The following is a 14,936-nucleotide window of genomic DNA, read 5'->3' as shown; positions in this document are numbered from 1 at the left end:
AAGCCAAAAGTGGTGCTGTGGCTCAAGTGGTAGACCTCTAGCCTTGAGAAAGCCCAAAGACAGTGCTCAGGCCCTGAGATCAAGCCCCAGGACTGGCAAAGAAATAGTAAGAAAATAATCACATTGATCATCCTTGCTAAGGGTGCAATGAAAATTCTATTTCATATTCAAATATTGCTAAATTGCAAGATTTAGAATGGTGTGTATTATAAAAAAATCATAGTTACAGTCTTAAAGCATGCCTACTTTTGTAAAAAAATATAAATATTTTGAAAATGTAAGAAGACACTAATGATGCAGGTACACATACATGAAGTCATACATATACATTTTTCTTTATTTTTTGCCAAGCAGCAATCTGTGTTGTGAATCCATTTCACCAACTTTCTTATGTAGACTGTGCTGTAAGTGGTGCCAGATAGCAAAAAGGTGGGAATAAGATGGCATTTTGTTGTGCCCTGTGCAATCTACTTTGGTTTATTTTGTATTTATTTTCTATGTTTTCTATCATGTCTGCAACTGTGAACATTTACGCCCTATGCTTGTTGGAGTTTGTATATGAAGATATTTTAAGCGAGTTCTGGAATTATAAGTACAGAAAGAAACAGAGGAGAAGGGATGCTCCGATGGACAGCGAACACAAAAATTCCTCCTTCCTACGAGGAAATTGCTCCCTTCCAGTGTGGAAAACACACATCTTCTCTTCGAAGCAACAGCTTCAGGGACCCTTAAGGAAGGCTAAACATACTCACCTAAGTTGTAAAATGTATTTGGTAGCTCAACAGAGATTGAGCTGTTTGTGAAGAAAAGATCAGATTTTAAAATAAAGGTATTTAAAACCACTGCACAAGAAAGCCTTATTTATGAAATTGGCAAGAATCTATGTGCGGTTCCATAAGGCTCTTTGTCACCCCTATGCTACGGAAGCAATGTCTCATTGGCACACGTCAGCCAGGTGTACTAGCACAAAGACACCTGTCTTTTCACAGTATCCCAGTTGAGGAGAGAAGTGAATCCTAGAACTAGTGTTAAATGCAAAAGCAGGTTTTGTTTTGCTTGTTGATCAGGGCAAAAGGACCATGTCTTTCTCAGTACAAGATTAAACCATTGGGGTTCATTTCTCCATTCAAGTTCTCTCTCTGTGTGTGTGTGTGTGTGTGTGTGTGTGTGTGTGTGTGTGTGTTATGGTAAGTGATGTATTAATTAATGAATTAAGTGTTAGGTCATTCCTGACAGGACGGTGGCAATGTTGAAGGTGCAGCTTGCTTTTTCCTAAGTGACAAGCCTGACTGCTGTGGGAGAGATCTCACATTCTGCCAAAGAAACATTAAAAATTCACTTTGGAGACATGAGTTGCTCTTGAGTGTACCTTTTTCCAAATCTGGAAACCCTAAGCTAATAGCAAAGGAACCTATTTTTTGAGGCTGGAAAGTATACATTTTCTGTGGGTTCACAAGCAATAGTAATTAAAACTGTGTCAAGGTTTCATACATGAAGTGTGATTTGGTAACACATTCATTTAAGTCATTATAGACATATTAATTAAGTTTCCTAATCTCTAATGGACGTTTCTCTCTTTCATTTAGAAAAATGAGACAAAGACTAACGACAGTATGGTTTGAAGGTGATTTTTTTCCCCCTTATGGACAAGAGAGACCATCATTTTCTTTACTAAGAAAGGACACAGTAAAAAATAATTCTGGTCTTACTCAAAATATTTTAGTTCCAAATTTGGGAGCAATATCCATTTTCTATCTTGTTATTGAGAATAGAGCATATGAATATTTGACTAGTTTCTCATTTGGCAAACTCCAGAGAAAAGGACCATGTTTAATTTAGCCTTTCCATTGCCCTCAGTGTCTGGTACAGAGGAGGCCTTTAATACACATGGTATGAATGAACATACCATGGTCTCAATGAACTGGGCCTTAATTTGACTCTTAGAAAAATCACATTTCTGTAGGGGTTGACCATTCAATATATGATTGAGTATGTCTTTATATTGTTTTGTTTTGTTTTTGCCAGTCCTGGGGCTTGAACTCAGGGCCTGAGCCCTGTTCTTTAGCGTCCTTAAAGTTAGTGCTCTACCATTTGAGCCACAGCACCACTTCTAGCTTTTTTCTGTGTGTGTGGTACTGAGGAATAGAAACCCGGGCTTCATGTATGCCAGGCAGGCTTCCTACCACTAGGTCCCTGTACCCTTACACTGAAATGCTTTATCACCACTTTTTACTTTAGCAGGTTGAGCACATGAATTTCTGGCCCTCAAGAAGCTTGCCTTCTAGGATGGCGGGTGGGGGAAGGTAAAACATGAGGCTTTATTGAGACTAATATTGAACTATTTGCTTATGATGTAAATTATTAATCTAAAGGATACAATGTGTATTAAGGGCATATCCAACTAAAGAAGGCTATCCTTACATATTTTACATTTTTACATCATTTTATATACTTTATCTGCAATTTTGACCCTGAAGAAAATTATTGCTGCATTACTTTTAAAGTATGTGGAATGGTCATTCCTCTAATCTTTTTTAAAAAAAAGATAAAGCGATTTTGCTTTTCTCTTTTCTCCTTCTATTGTGAAAGTATCAAATGACTGACCTTTCTAGAGAGATGAAGGTTATCCTTTAATGGACAAAACAGAATCAGCACAAACTGTGGAGATTGTTAGAAATGAGCTATGTATGAGATGATAAAACAGAACCCATTATTGAGCTCTTTCTGCATCCTCCACACGTTTTATGGTATCTTGAATAATCTTTCAGCATTTTTTGTATCATAGGTATAATCCCTCTCCTTGTATAGATGAGATGATGAGAGTAAAATTAACTTCTCTGATAATTTCCCCAAGTTATTGGGCAATGTACTTTTTAATTGAAATTCTTTCCAAATATTTGGAAGCATCTAATTCTCAGCTGTATGTAAAAAATAAAAAGTAGCAAAAGATGATGATCCCAGTGCTAAGATATTCCTAAGAGTAAGAATGATAATTTAATTTTAGTGTAGACTTTTGAATCACCTGTGAATATGGGCAGCGTGACCCTGTCATCATTCTGTTCACATATAATGTTCCTACCAAGGTTTGAATATTTCACTTCCTTTTGAATCCTGACAGGAAAAACACCTTGCCTTCAGTTGTAGTAACTGGAAATTGCAGGTGATGGATCTCTTAGCCAACATTTCTTTCAGATTATCAGTCCATGAACTACTATTTACCTGCCCTGGTCTCTGAATTGGCTAGTCCATGACTCAGAGAATGAGTGACACTGAAGAATTCATTCTGGAGGCTGCAGTGGTTTCTTAGCACTTGTGAAGATTCCATCAGTACATGAAGTATCCAGTGCTGTGGGAGGTGGATGGGACTCTCTGTGTCAAGAAGTGTTCTCTGGGTAGAACATTGTTCTTTGTGGATGGCCTTTGTGGTTTGGTTAATAGCTGTGGTCTTGATTGATGCACCATTTTTTCCCTACTTGTCTTCAAATCCTAATTACTCATTCCTGGGTTTCTGTCAACAAATCCTTTCCTGCTTACATCAGCAGTAGTTGGTTTTTGCTTCATGCCACTAAGCATTTCTTCTACCCAATGGAGGATAGAAGAAATAACTGTAGGGTAAATCTTAGTTACAAGTTAGCTCAGTGATCTCTTCTGAAGCTGGAAGATACTGGTGTAGCTGGCTGATATAAGTGAGTACAAAGACTTGAGGTACAGATGCATTTTGATGGTAGACTTATTGTTCTCTTTGGATACTGCTTTAGAAAAAGACTATTTTCTTTGAAATTTCTTCCAACTGTGATTTCTCATTCAATGTCTCTGTTTCTAATTTATGCATGTGATCAAAGAGCTAACATGTATCTGAAACTGACTTCCATTTGAAAGACATCCTGGTAAATGCTACTTTTCATCAGGCCATCTGATTCTAGAGAAAGTTGGGTCCTAGGAGTTGGAGTTGTCTTAACAAAGAAGGTGACAGGTAGGAAGTGAAAAATAAAGATCTGTGTATCATTAGATGCCTCCTAGAATATTATTTCCTCATATTTAATATGAATAATTATTCAATTATTCCCTCCTCAGAAGTATATTGAAATATGATGCTAATGTAGGATATTGCTTATTGGTCTTATTGTGCCTTTATTGTTGCTGGCTTTATTTCTCACTGTTTTATCTAGTTTCTAAATGGTAGTGTCCTACTAGTATGTGTTTATGTGTGCGGGCATGTGTGTGTGTGTGCGCATACATGCTACTTCTGGGGCTTCAATTTATGGCTTAGACACTGTACCTGAGCTCTTTTTTTTTTCTCAATGCTAGCACTCTGCCACTTGAACTACAGCTCCACCTCTCTGCTTTTTGCTTGTTATTAATACTTTCCTGCTTGTTAGAAGTATGACTGGCTTCCAACTGTTATCCTCAGATATCATCCTTCTGAATAGTTGAGATTATAGACAGGAGTTTTAGTGCCCAGCTTCATTTTTGTCAAGTATCTTTGTTGGCTGTTTTTTTTTTTTTTTCCCCCTTTGGAGTACTTCCCCCACCCCACGCAGAGTCCATTTATCACTCTCTCTTTTTTTTTTTTTTTTTTGCCAGTCTTGGGCTTAAGCTCAGGGCCTGAGCACTGTCCTTGGACTTTCTCAAGGTTAGAGCTCTACCACTTGAGGCTCAGCACCATTTTCGGCTTTTTTCTATGTATGTGGTACTGAGGAATCGAACCCCGGTCTTCGTGCATGCTAGGCAAGCACGCTACCACTAGGCCAAACTCCCGGCCCCACTCTATTTGTAGTAGAATTACTTCCAGTGCAGGAGGTAGCTCTTTGTTCCTACTGCTGGTTTCACTCAATAAGAATGGAAATCGGAAAGCTGGAAATGCCTGAAGTGAGACTACTGCACCAGCCATGAGCAAAGAAAGTCCAAGGGAGGGCTTGAGGCCTGTATTTCAAGACCCAGAACTGTTAGTAGTAATTATGACGAGCATACAATTTTGATGTATTTCCTTTCTTTCTTTCTTTCTTTCTTTCTTTCTTTCTTTCTTTCTTTCTTTCTTTCTTTCTTTCTTTTTTTCTTTCTTTCTTCTTTCCTTCCTTCCTTCCTTCCTTCCTTCCTTCCTTCCTTCCTTCCTTTCTTTCTTTCTTTCTCTCTCTCTCTCTTTCTTTCTTTCTTTCTATTTTATTTTTTATTGTCGGGGTAATGTATAGAGTGGTTACAGTTACATTTGCCAGATAGTAGGTGCATTACTTCTCACACACTGATACCCCTTCTCATGTTTTTGTCCCCATTTTGATCCCCAACCGTCTCCCAGTCATCTTGTTTTCCCCCTTCCCTTTTCTATTTCAAATAAACAAATTAAACCTATATACAATATACCAGATAACAAGGTCAGATACAGTAACAATATAAGATTGACCAGACAACTAAAGAGAAGAGAAATAACGTAATACAGTAAGAACAACAATCACACAAGATAAAGCTCTTGTTTCCATATCCTAGAGATCCTTTCATTTAGTCTCATTCTATATGGCCTTATGAATCTAGATTTTGAGCTATTGTAATCCTCTACTAGGAGAGTCCTAGGCGTGTATTAATTATTACAAATGAGGTAAACCCTTGAGCCTATGTTCCTTTGGGTCTGGCTTACTTCACTTAATATGATTTTTTCCAAGTCTTTCCATTTCCTTACAAATGGGGCGATGCCATTCTTTCTGATGGCAACTTAGAATTCCAATATATATATATATATATATATATATATATATATATATATATATATTCCACATCTTCTTGATCCACTCATCTGCAGAGGGGCAATTGGACTGGTTCCATATCTTTGCTATGGTGAATAGTGCTGAGTGAACATCATTGTGCTAGTGGCTTTAGTATGTCCTTGTTTCTGGATGTTTGGATAAATGCCAAGGAGTGGACTTTTTTTTAGTTGTTTGTTTCTTTGTTTCCTTTTCTCTCTTTTCCTCCCTCTTCTTCTCACTCCCTCTCACATTCTCTGTCTATCTCTTCCTCCCTCCCTTCCTTTTTTTTTTAACCATTTAGGATTGGTATAATTTCTATGATGTAGACTCATAGTAGCAGGTCATATGCACCATTATCGTTTCCCTACTACCTTCCTAATAACATTTGAGAGGAGAAACAAATTCCTTCCCTAGCATCATTTTTCTAGAACTGAAATATAGGCTTCTATTCATACATACTCAAGAACCAAGAGGTATTACTTCCTGTCTTCCCATCTGAAGGCTGTATTGATTATTAAGCATGCTTTGTTCCTCCTGAAGAGTCAAGTCCATCTGGTGCAGCATTTGGAAAGAAAGATACTTATGGACTCTGGCTCAGGGTTCAGAAAGAGGAAGCCAAAAGCAACAGAGTGATGACAAATTAGTACTTGACAGTAGGGAAACACTGAGACTCTCAGAGTTTTTTTTTTTTCTTCCCCCTCCCCCTCCCCTCCCCTCCCCCTCCCCCTCCATTCTTCCCCTCCTTGGGCTTTCCATACCATGAGCTCAACTTCTTGTGCTTCCTGCCACATTCTACTATATTCCTGTATACACATGGCACTTGTAGGTGAATAAATGTTGTGATTTTTTTGATTAAACAAAAAAATTAAAAAGCAAAGAATTTCCATTTTCTTAGGGAAATTGGGCATCAATCACAAGCTCCAAAGTTCCCTGGGAAACACGGTTGCAGTTGGAAGATTTTAAAGCTCCTCCAGGGATAGGTTTATGCAGGTTTAGTTGTTTCACTTGTACTTTGCCCAGGGTTGGACAAACAGATAAGCCTCTTAACGGGAAGGTTTAACTGCCTGCCTGTTCACTTTTGAGGTGTTAACCTGGGTTTAGTGAGTAATATGGAGGATAGGCAAATGTTGCTAAGGATAAGCAGATAAATACAGATAAAGTAACTTTAGTCCTTCTGGAATCTTTCACAATTATCCTTTCTCTCTTTGCACACACATACATGCATGCACACACACACGTACAAATGCACACACATAGTATATGTGTGGTTAGAAATAAGAGTTAAAAAAAGATTAACAAGACAAATACAGAATTATGTTATTAATGGGAGTGCCGATGTTGAAGTCAGAAAATTTAAATGCCGATTTTAATACTGCTGTAGGATAGTGATGAGGACATGGAAAATGCCATCCCCCAATTCTCAGCCTTTCACATAGATGGTGCTTTCTCCACTTTCAATTTCTCTTATTTTATAGAATTTTCCTTCAGCCAAAAATGATGCAGACCTTCCTCAAGCTTAGATGACAGGAACCTGTGCGGACTATTGCTTTGGTACAAGGACTTCGAATATCTTCTCAGGAAAGGAAAGACAGTTCCAGAGGAAGATTATGAATGTTAGGTAAACTTAAATATGGATGAAAATGAATCCTTTTATGACAGGGTGTACCTGATTCATCTCATGTAGAAAAGTCTATGAGATCCTAAAGTCTGTTGAAACTTAAACACATCTATGTCATAACAGTGCCTTCCATATGATTTTACAATTCTATTTATTATTGGCAATGCAATAATATTTTCTGGGTTCAAAAGGAGTAGCCTTTCCAGTGGCAGGAATCTTATAGACCGTATCTGATCTCATAAGTTGGATTTTACTTAGTAGCTCAGGCAATAGCATGCTCAACACATTTTGGGATAATTCTCATTACATCGTCAGATTTATTTCATTTGAGTTCACAAGAAGTTACTCTCCGTCTTCCTAATGATTGCATCTTATTCCAGTGTGCGGATTTGCCATACTTGAGTTAGTGAGTACTCTGTTCCTAGGTTATCTTGTCTTTCATGCTACTAACAATACTATAGTAGATAAGCTTCTACATATTCACAAAAATGCAAGGTACCAGAAGGAAGAATTGCTAGGGAGGGGCGGGTGAGTACTAGGCATTGAATGTTTTGGTGTCTGAAGCTCTGGGGAATTCCTGGTCATTTTCTTCTGTTCTGAGGATTGGTGGTATTTTTTTTTGTTTTCTTTTTGATATTTTTGACATAGGATCTCTCTCTTTAGTGCAGGGTAGCCCCAAACTTAGGATCCTATGGTTTGGGTTTACAGAGCCTACACAGTAAGAGTGGGTAGTTTGAGAGTCTTTCAGGAATTTATTTTTTTTTCCCTTAGGGATTGTGTACTTTTCCTGAAGAAACATGTAGTGAATAAAGGTAAATACACTGTATATGTAAAGTTAAAGAACTACTGAAAATTCAGTGGTTTACCTCTGCAATTGGAATATGTGGGTCTCATAGAAGCAGCACAGTCTTCATTTGCCACTGCACATTCCTGTAACAACTTCACAAATATGATCAATTCAGCTCATGAAATTTCTTGACTGCTTTGTTTTAGACACCAAACTTACAAACATAATCTAATGGTATGCTTAAATACTGGTACATTTCAAAGTGACTCATTATTCAATATGGTACCTCAGAGGCAATGATAATAGATATGATGAGAAAGACAGGAGATATAAAATGAAATTCTGACTTTTACAAGGAACTGAAATTCTGACTTTTACATGGAACTATCATTAATGTAGAAAGAATCACTTTGTATATATTTTTGCTTTATATTTCCAATGTGTACCATCATCTGCTATATATATTTATCTGTGTGTGTGTGTGTGTGTGTGTGTGTGTGTGTGTGTCTGTGTGTTTGTGTCTGAGTAGATAGAATTTGGGGCTGGAACAAGATTTTATTAGTTTACAAGACCAATTGTCAAATTTGCAGTTACTTGTAAGGAGGTTAATCTCACATTTGTTGCTACTATTAGCCAAGGAAGAATGTTTACTTATTTATTTATTTCTAGCCAAGGAAGAGTATTTAAACCACAAAAACTGAGAAACATTAAATAGCAGAGTCATTGTTCCTGGAAGGATTCTTGTTAAATACTCAACCACTATATCTGCGTGCATAATTCATATGCTGTCTAAAATGAACTTTTAAAATCTGTTTGTTTTATATTCTTTGCTAATAAGCAGGAAAAAGTAAGAGTGGGCTGTTTAACTTCTCCCAAAGACTTTTTCATACTTCATAGGTAATTTTTGCTTAATAGTACAAATAATGTACAATACTTCCTTGTCAATATGTGTATACTTCCTGGTAAATACTACTCTGATGAAGAGTGTCTTAGAGATGTAATGACACTTTGATTTCTCAAACTTACCAATAGTTAATCCTAGTTACTCAAGAGTCAGATCTGAGGATCCTAGTTCAAATTCAGCCTAGGCAGGGATGTCTTGAGACTCTTCTCTCCATTTAAACACCAGAAAACTGGAAGAGGAGTTATGGCTCAAGTGGTAGAGTTCGAGCCTTGGACAGAAAAGCTCAAGGGACAGTGTCTAGGCTCTGAGTTGGAGCCCAGGACCAGCATACTAAAAGGAAAATAGTGCACAAAATATTTGATTACAGGAATCAAGAAAACTGGCAGAAGTCCCGGTACATTTTTTTTTAATGTACATGTTAAAGGTAAAGTTATGCCGGGCTTGGTGGCTCACACCTGTAATCCTAGCTACTCAGGAGGCTGAGATCTGAAGATCAAGGTTCAAAGCCAGCCCAGGCACAAAAGGACCTGAGATTCTCATCTCCAATTAATCTTTAGAAAACAGGAAGTGGGGCTTGGCTGAAGGGTAGGGTGATAGCCTTGAGCTGAAGAGCTCTCGGGGGAGACAGTGCCCAGGCCCCAGGTGTAGGATGGTAGACTTAAGCTGAAGAGTTCAGGGACAACACCCATTTTGAGTTCGAGCCCCATGACTCACAAAATAAAAAAAAAAAAAGAAAAGAAAACAAGGAAACGTTATGAGTAGTATCCATCATTTCAAGAAAGCATAGGAATTTATGTTATTACCATTCATAATTATAGTACATTAATAGCATTAATATCATGGCAGATATTTTAGCTGCTTTGACTCTATATATAAAATCTGAGGGGTTCGAGGCTGGCAACATAAGTAACATATAAAGGTAGTGTTCTCTCTCCATGATCAAATAAAGGAGAATAACTGTTACTCAGTTAAATATAGGTAATATGAAAAACTTGATCAGAATTTAAGAAGATTAAATGTCCAAGTTAGGGCTCTGCTGGTAAATTTCACTTATGGAAGGCAATCGTAATAGAGAATTATATATAGCCTTGTGGCTTTTGCCATTCTATTTGTAGTAAAATGTGATTTATTGTTCTGTACTCTTGTCTTGTGTTACTCAGAAGCCACAAAGAAATGATGACTTAGAATTCCTGAATAAAAATGAACTGAGAAAGTGTCTTCAGTTTTCTGGATGTGAGGAGACCATAAACAGATTGTGACACCTATTTTAGTTTATGACTTATTATCTATAAAAATGTATCTTGAAATACTCACATTACATCAAATTAATGATTGATCACACTGAATGGCAGCTACGCTAGTTTTATCAGAATCCTTCAGCATTAAGTTGTAGAAGACAACATGGTACATATCTGAGCATATGAAGACTTATTTCTTAGGATATTGATGGGCTCAACTGTGGTATACACTTTTCCATCCCACTTTCAAGACTAAATAAAAGCTTTAGATGCAGAGACTATGGCTCAAGCCTGTCATCCTATCTAGTTAGGGGGCAGAGATCAGGGAGTCAAAACTGGAGGTCAGCCTGGGCATAAATTCTGCAAGATTTGATTTCAGTCAGTAGCAGGGCACAGTGAGAGATGCCTACTAAACTCAGTGATATGTGCATGCAAAAATAAGGGAATTGAAGTCCAGGCAGGCATGCCTATAATGAGAGATCTTACCTGAGAAAAAGAGGTTGCAGATAGGCTCAATTGCCTGCATAGCAAGTGTGAATCCCTTAGTTCAGTTTCTTACATCACAAAAAAATAAATAAAAAAGATTTTATAGGAATGTATTTTTCTCTTAAATGATAATTCAAGATGAGCTCAATATAGGCCTGGAGCTCAGAACAGACCCTACCTTATACCATTGTACTCTAACCTCTTGATTAGTTCATTTTTAGCTTTCCACCATTGTTTTCAGCATGTGCTTCTTTCTGTCCCTTCCTCCTTCCCTATCTCTCTCTGTCTCTCTTTCTTTCTTTCTTTTTTTTCCTTCCTTTCTTTTTAATTCCTAAAGAGGTTCTACCTAATTTCATCTTCTATCATTTTATTCTGATTTTTGTTTTTGGCTAATCCTGGCTTGAAGTCAGGGCCTGAGAACTGTCCTTGGGCTTTCTCAAGGTTAGAGTTCTTCTACTTGAGCCACAGAACCACTCCAGCTCTTTTCTATATATGTGGTACCGAGGAATTGAACCTGGGTCTTCATACATGCTAGGAAACACACTCTACCACTAGGCCAAACTCCTGGCCCCCCTATTCTGACTACTTTTAAAATCACTTTTATGTGTGAAGAAGCTTTGTATCAAATATAGCTACTTTCATTATTTCCAACTTTTCTCAGTTTCCTGGCAGAAACCTTGAATTATTTATTTAAAAAACTTATCTTTAAGCCAGGCGCTGGTGGATCATGCCTATAATTCTAGCTACTCAGGAGGCTAAGATCTGAAGATTGGGGTTCAAAGGCAGCCAAAGAGGAAAAATTCTTGACACTCTTAACTCCAGTTAACAACCAGACAACTAGAAGTGATGTTATGGGCCAAAGTGTTAGAGTGCTAGTCTTGAGCAAAATCTCGTGGATAGTTCCCAGCCTCTGAGTTCCAGCCCCTCACCCATCCAGATTACCTTTAAGTAGGTATGCAACAGGGATTTCAATGTACCCTGTCAATTTATGAATACAGTGCATCTTGATCAGTGTCATCTGTTCATCATTCTCCTCATCTATCCCAACCAACCCATCTCTTCAATTTTCCTAGTTCCATTTTCATATATATATATGTGTGTGTGTGTGTGTGTGTGTGTAGATATATGAAAATATATACATATATACATATGTTGAATATTATGACTACATTCTCAATTCTTATTTCATTACCTTTGACTTTTTATTTGTGACTCAAATAATACAAATCAAGGTACTTTGTGAAGAGCTACAGACAGATATATCATTTTAATTATAATACATTTCTATTACTATACAATTTCAGAATATTTAAATCAAAATAATCTGTATGATCATGCAAACATTACCTTTGGTTTTCTTTACAGGCAAATGTGATCTGGCCAAATGAACAATTTATTGGGCTATTCACCTAAAATTCTAAGGGTTGGTAGCAACACAGACATGTATATTTATTTAGAGACAGAGTTTTAATATAATAAGTAAAAAAGATAAAAAATAGATCTGTCAAATTAGCAGCCCTTAGGAAAAATAGGTTGTGTATCTGTAGAGATAGATTCATTTTGTTGAGTATTTTTTAATATGTTGATAAGGGGTGACAAATAAGATTTTACTTTATCTGCTCCTCATTCTTTGTAACCTTAGTAACTACCCTCTTAGTTTAGATTATATCCATGTCAACCTAAAAATAAATGATCTATATTTGCATATATTTTTTTCAGGACTCAATTATTTCTACAGGGAAAATGATAAGAAGTTTATTTGGAAAAAAAATGGTATTTGAACAAACAGGAAGAATCCCTTGAGTACTCATCAAAGATGGAGTTCCCAATATCATTTGCCCCAGACTAGTTCTTCTTAAATATAAGCAGAAGTGCTGATTTGTGTCAGAAACTGTCAACTTCACATGAAGAATCTCCAAGGCAGAGACAGAGACACCAGCCATAGATCATGTTCATGTAGAATATAACAATCTCAACATTAGGGTCCACCCGCAATCAATGAGAAACAAGCTACTACATTCAGTGCCTGAAAATATAGCCTTTGTTTTTGCCTGCAGGGAGGTGTAGCAGAAGAAGCTGTGTGGATGGAGCTTTTCTGGATATATTAAAACCCATTCTAAATGAACTGGGGAAGAGAGGAGTGGAATGACTCTTGTAAGCATTAATGATATTTGCTGCAGTTGAAGAAGTCCTAGTAGAAAACATAGGAATACTAAGTTGTTAAGACTGACTTACTAATAGAAGTCAGTGAGGTCTAGTCCAAACAGCAGATAAACTTGCTTAATGTGGCTTCCAGAACTTTCTTGATTTGGTATTTTCTACTCCCAACACACCCCACTCACTACAAGTCAGCTCCCTGGCACTTGAGCAGACCATAAAGTACCATGCCCTTGATCTCATCTTGGTCGTCTGCCCTTCAGAATATAAGCTATCTCTTAGGTATTAATCCTTCTGCTTGTTGATCCAGTCTCATTATGTACAAGGAAGCCTTGATCTCTTGGTATAGTCAGCGCCTGTTTCCTTCACCTGTCACTGTCTTGTAATAACATTAAACAAAGAAGGACAATTAAACTTAAAACATGCAAAATAAATCAAAGTTTGATCATGAAAATGAGAAGAAATGGGTTAAAGATGGGTTTGAAATTGCATCTTGTACCTAAAGGAGAAGATTGGTTAGCAATATTAGTTTCTGAGTGATTATGCACTTGATGAATAATTGGAGGCCTGTCATAGTTTGAAAGTAATCTAGTGTAGTATTGACTTATGCAGGGCTTATATCAGTGAAAAGACAATAAAATTTAAATTCCGATGTATTAAGATAGTCATATAAAGGCTATCGTTTTTGAAATGACTATCCACCCAACATTTATCTCTCAATCTATCTGTTGAAAATTTGGATATTGATTTCCACTTTTGTATTTATCAGTGAAATGAACATTGATTGCCATAAAATGTCATGCTGACATTTTACCGTACTGGGTTCATTCCTAACCAAAGAAGTAAATTAAGTCTTGTGTAATTCTATCATCCTATGTTTCTCATAGAAATTTGCCCTACCTTTTTTCCTCATTGCTTTCTATCACCTCTCTCTTTAGTTCAGTTAATTGACTAATTAGTGTCAAACACTATCTCACTGTACAGAAATATGTGTGGGAAATGACATCAGTCGTATGAGTAAATGTTATAGTCACCTACACTCATCAATAATCTCACATATCCTCCAACTAGACTCGATATGTTTCACCCTACAGCTTATTCTGAGTTTACATATACTGAGCATATATACACACACACACACACACACATGCTCTGAGTATTTGTGTATCTTTGTGTAAATAAATAAATATGTTACAATAGGGAGATAGAATAATAGACATTACAAAGCACTATATTAAAAAAATTCAAATTAGGGCCGGGAGTTTGGCCTAAGTGGTAGATTGCTTGCATAGCATGCATGAAGACCAGGCTTCTTATACCTTAGTACCTCATACATAGGAAAAGCTGGAAGTGGTGCTGTTGCTCAAATGGTAGAGCTCTAGCCTTGAGAAAACCCAAGGATAATGCCTAGGCCCTGAGCTCAAAACCAGTACTGGCAGAAAAAAAAATTCAACTTAACCATTAGTTAAAGATAACTTCATTGCAGGGCACTTTGGCTCACTCCTGTAACCCTAGCTATTCAGGAGGCTGAGATTTGAGGATCGCAGTTCAAAGACACCCTGGGCAATAAAGTCCATGAGACTATTATCTCTAATTAACCACTAGAAAACTGGAAGTGGTGCTGTGGCTCAAGTGGTAGCCTTGAGTGAAGAGCTCAGGGACAGTGCCCAGACCCAGAGTTCAAGCCCTACCACTGACAAAAAATACATAAAACAAGAAAAACTTTATTAGTTGACTTTGGTGATTCCTGCCTGTAGGCTTAGATATCCAGGAGGCTGTGATCTGCCACTCAAGAGTTGAAGCCAGCCGAGACAGGAGTGACTGAGAGATTCACCTCCAATTAACCCCTCGGTACACACCCTTTACACCTGGAACAATTGCTTCTGCTCTTCTCTATACATTGCTTTTCCAATATAAAATTCTTTTTGTTTCTACTTGGAGTTGTCATTAAAGCCGTTCCGGAATCCCTTACTTAGAACCCCCTCCAGCCTTCTATACCAGATTCTCATTT

The sequence above is a fragment of the Megascapheus bottae genome, chromosome 11 (genome assembly GCF_031878675.1).
Source record: "Megascapheus bottae isolate mThoBot1 chromosome 11, mThoBot2.hap1, whole genome shotgun sequence".
Taxonomy (NCBI): Eukaryota; Metazoa; Chordata; class Mammalia; order Rodentia; family Geomyidae; genus Megascapheus; species Megascapheus bottae.
Note: the sequence above shows the minus strand (reverse complement) of the source record.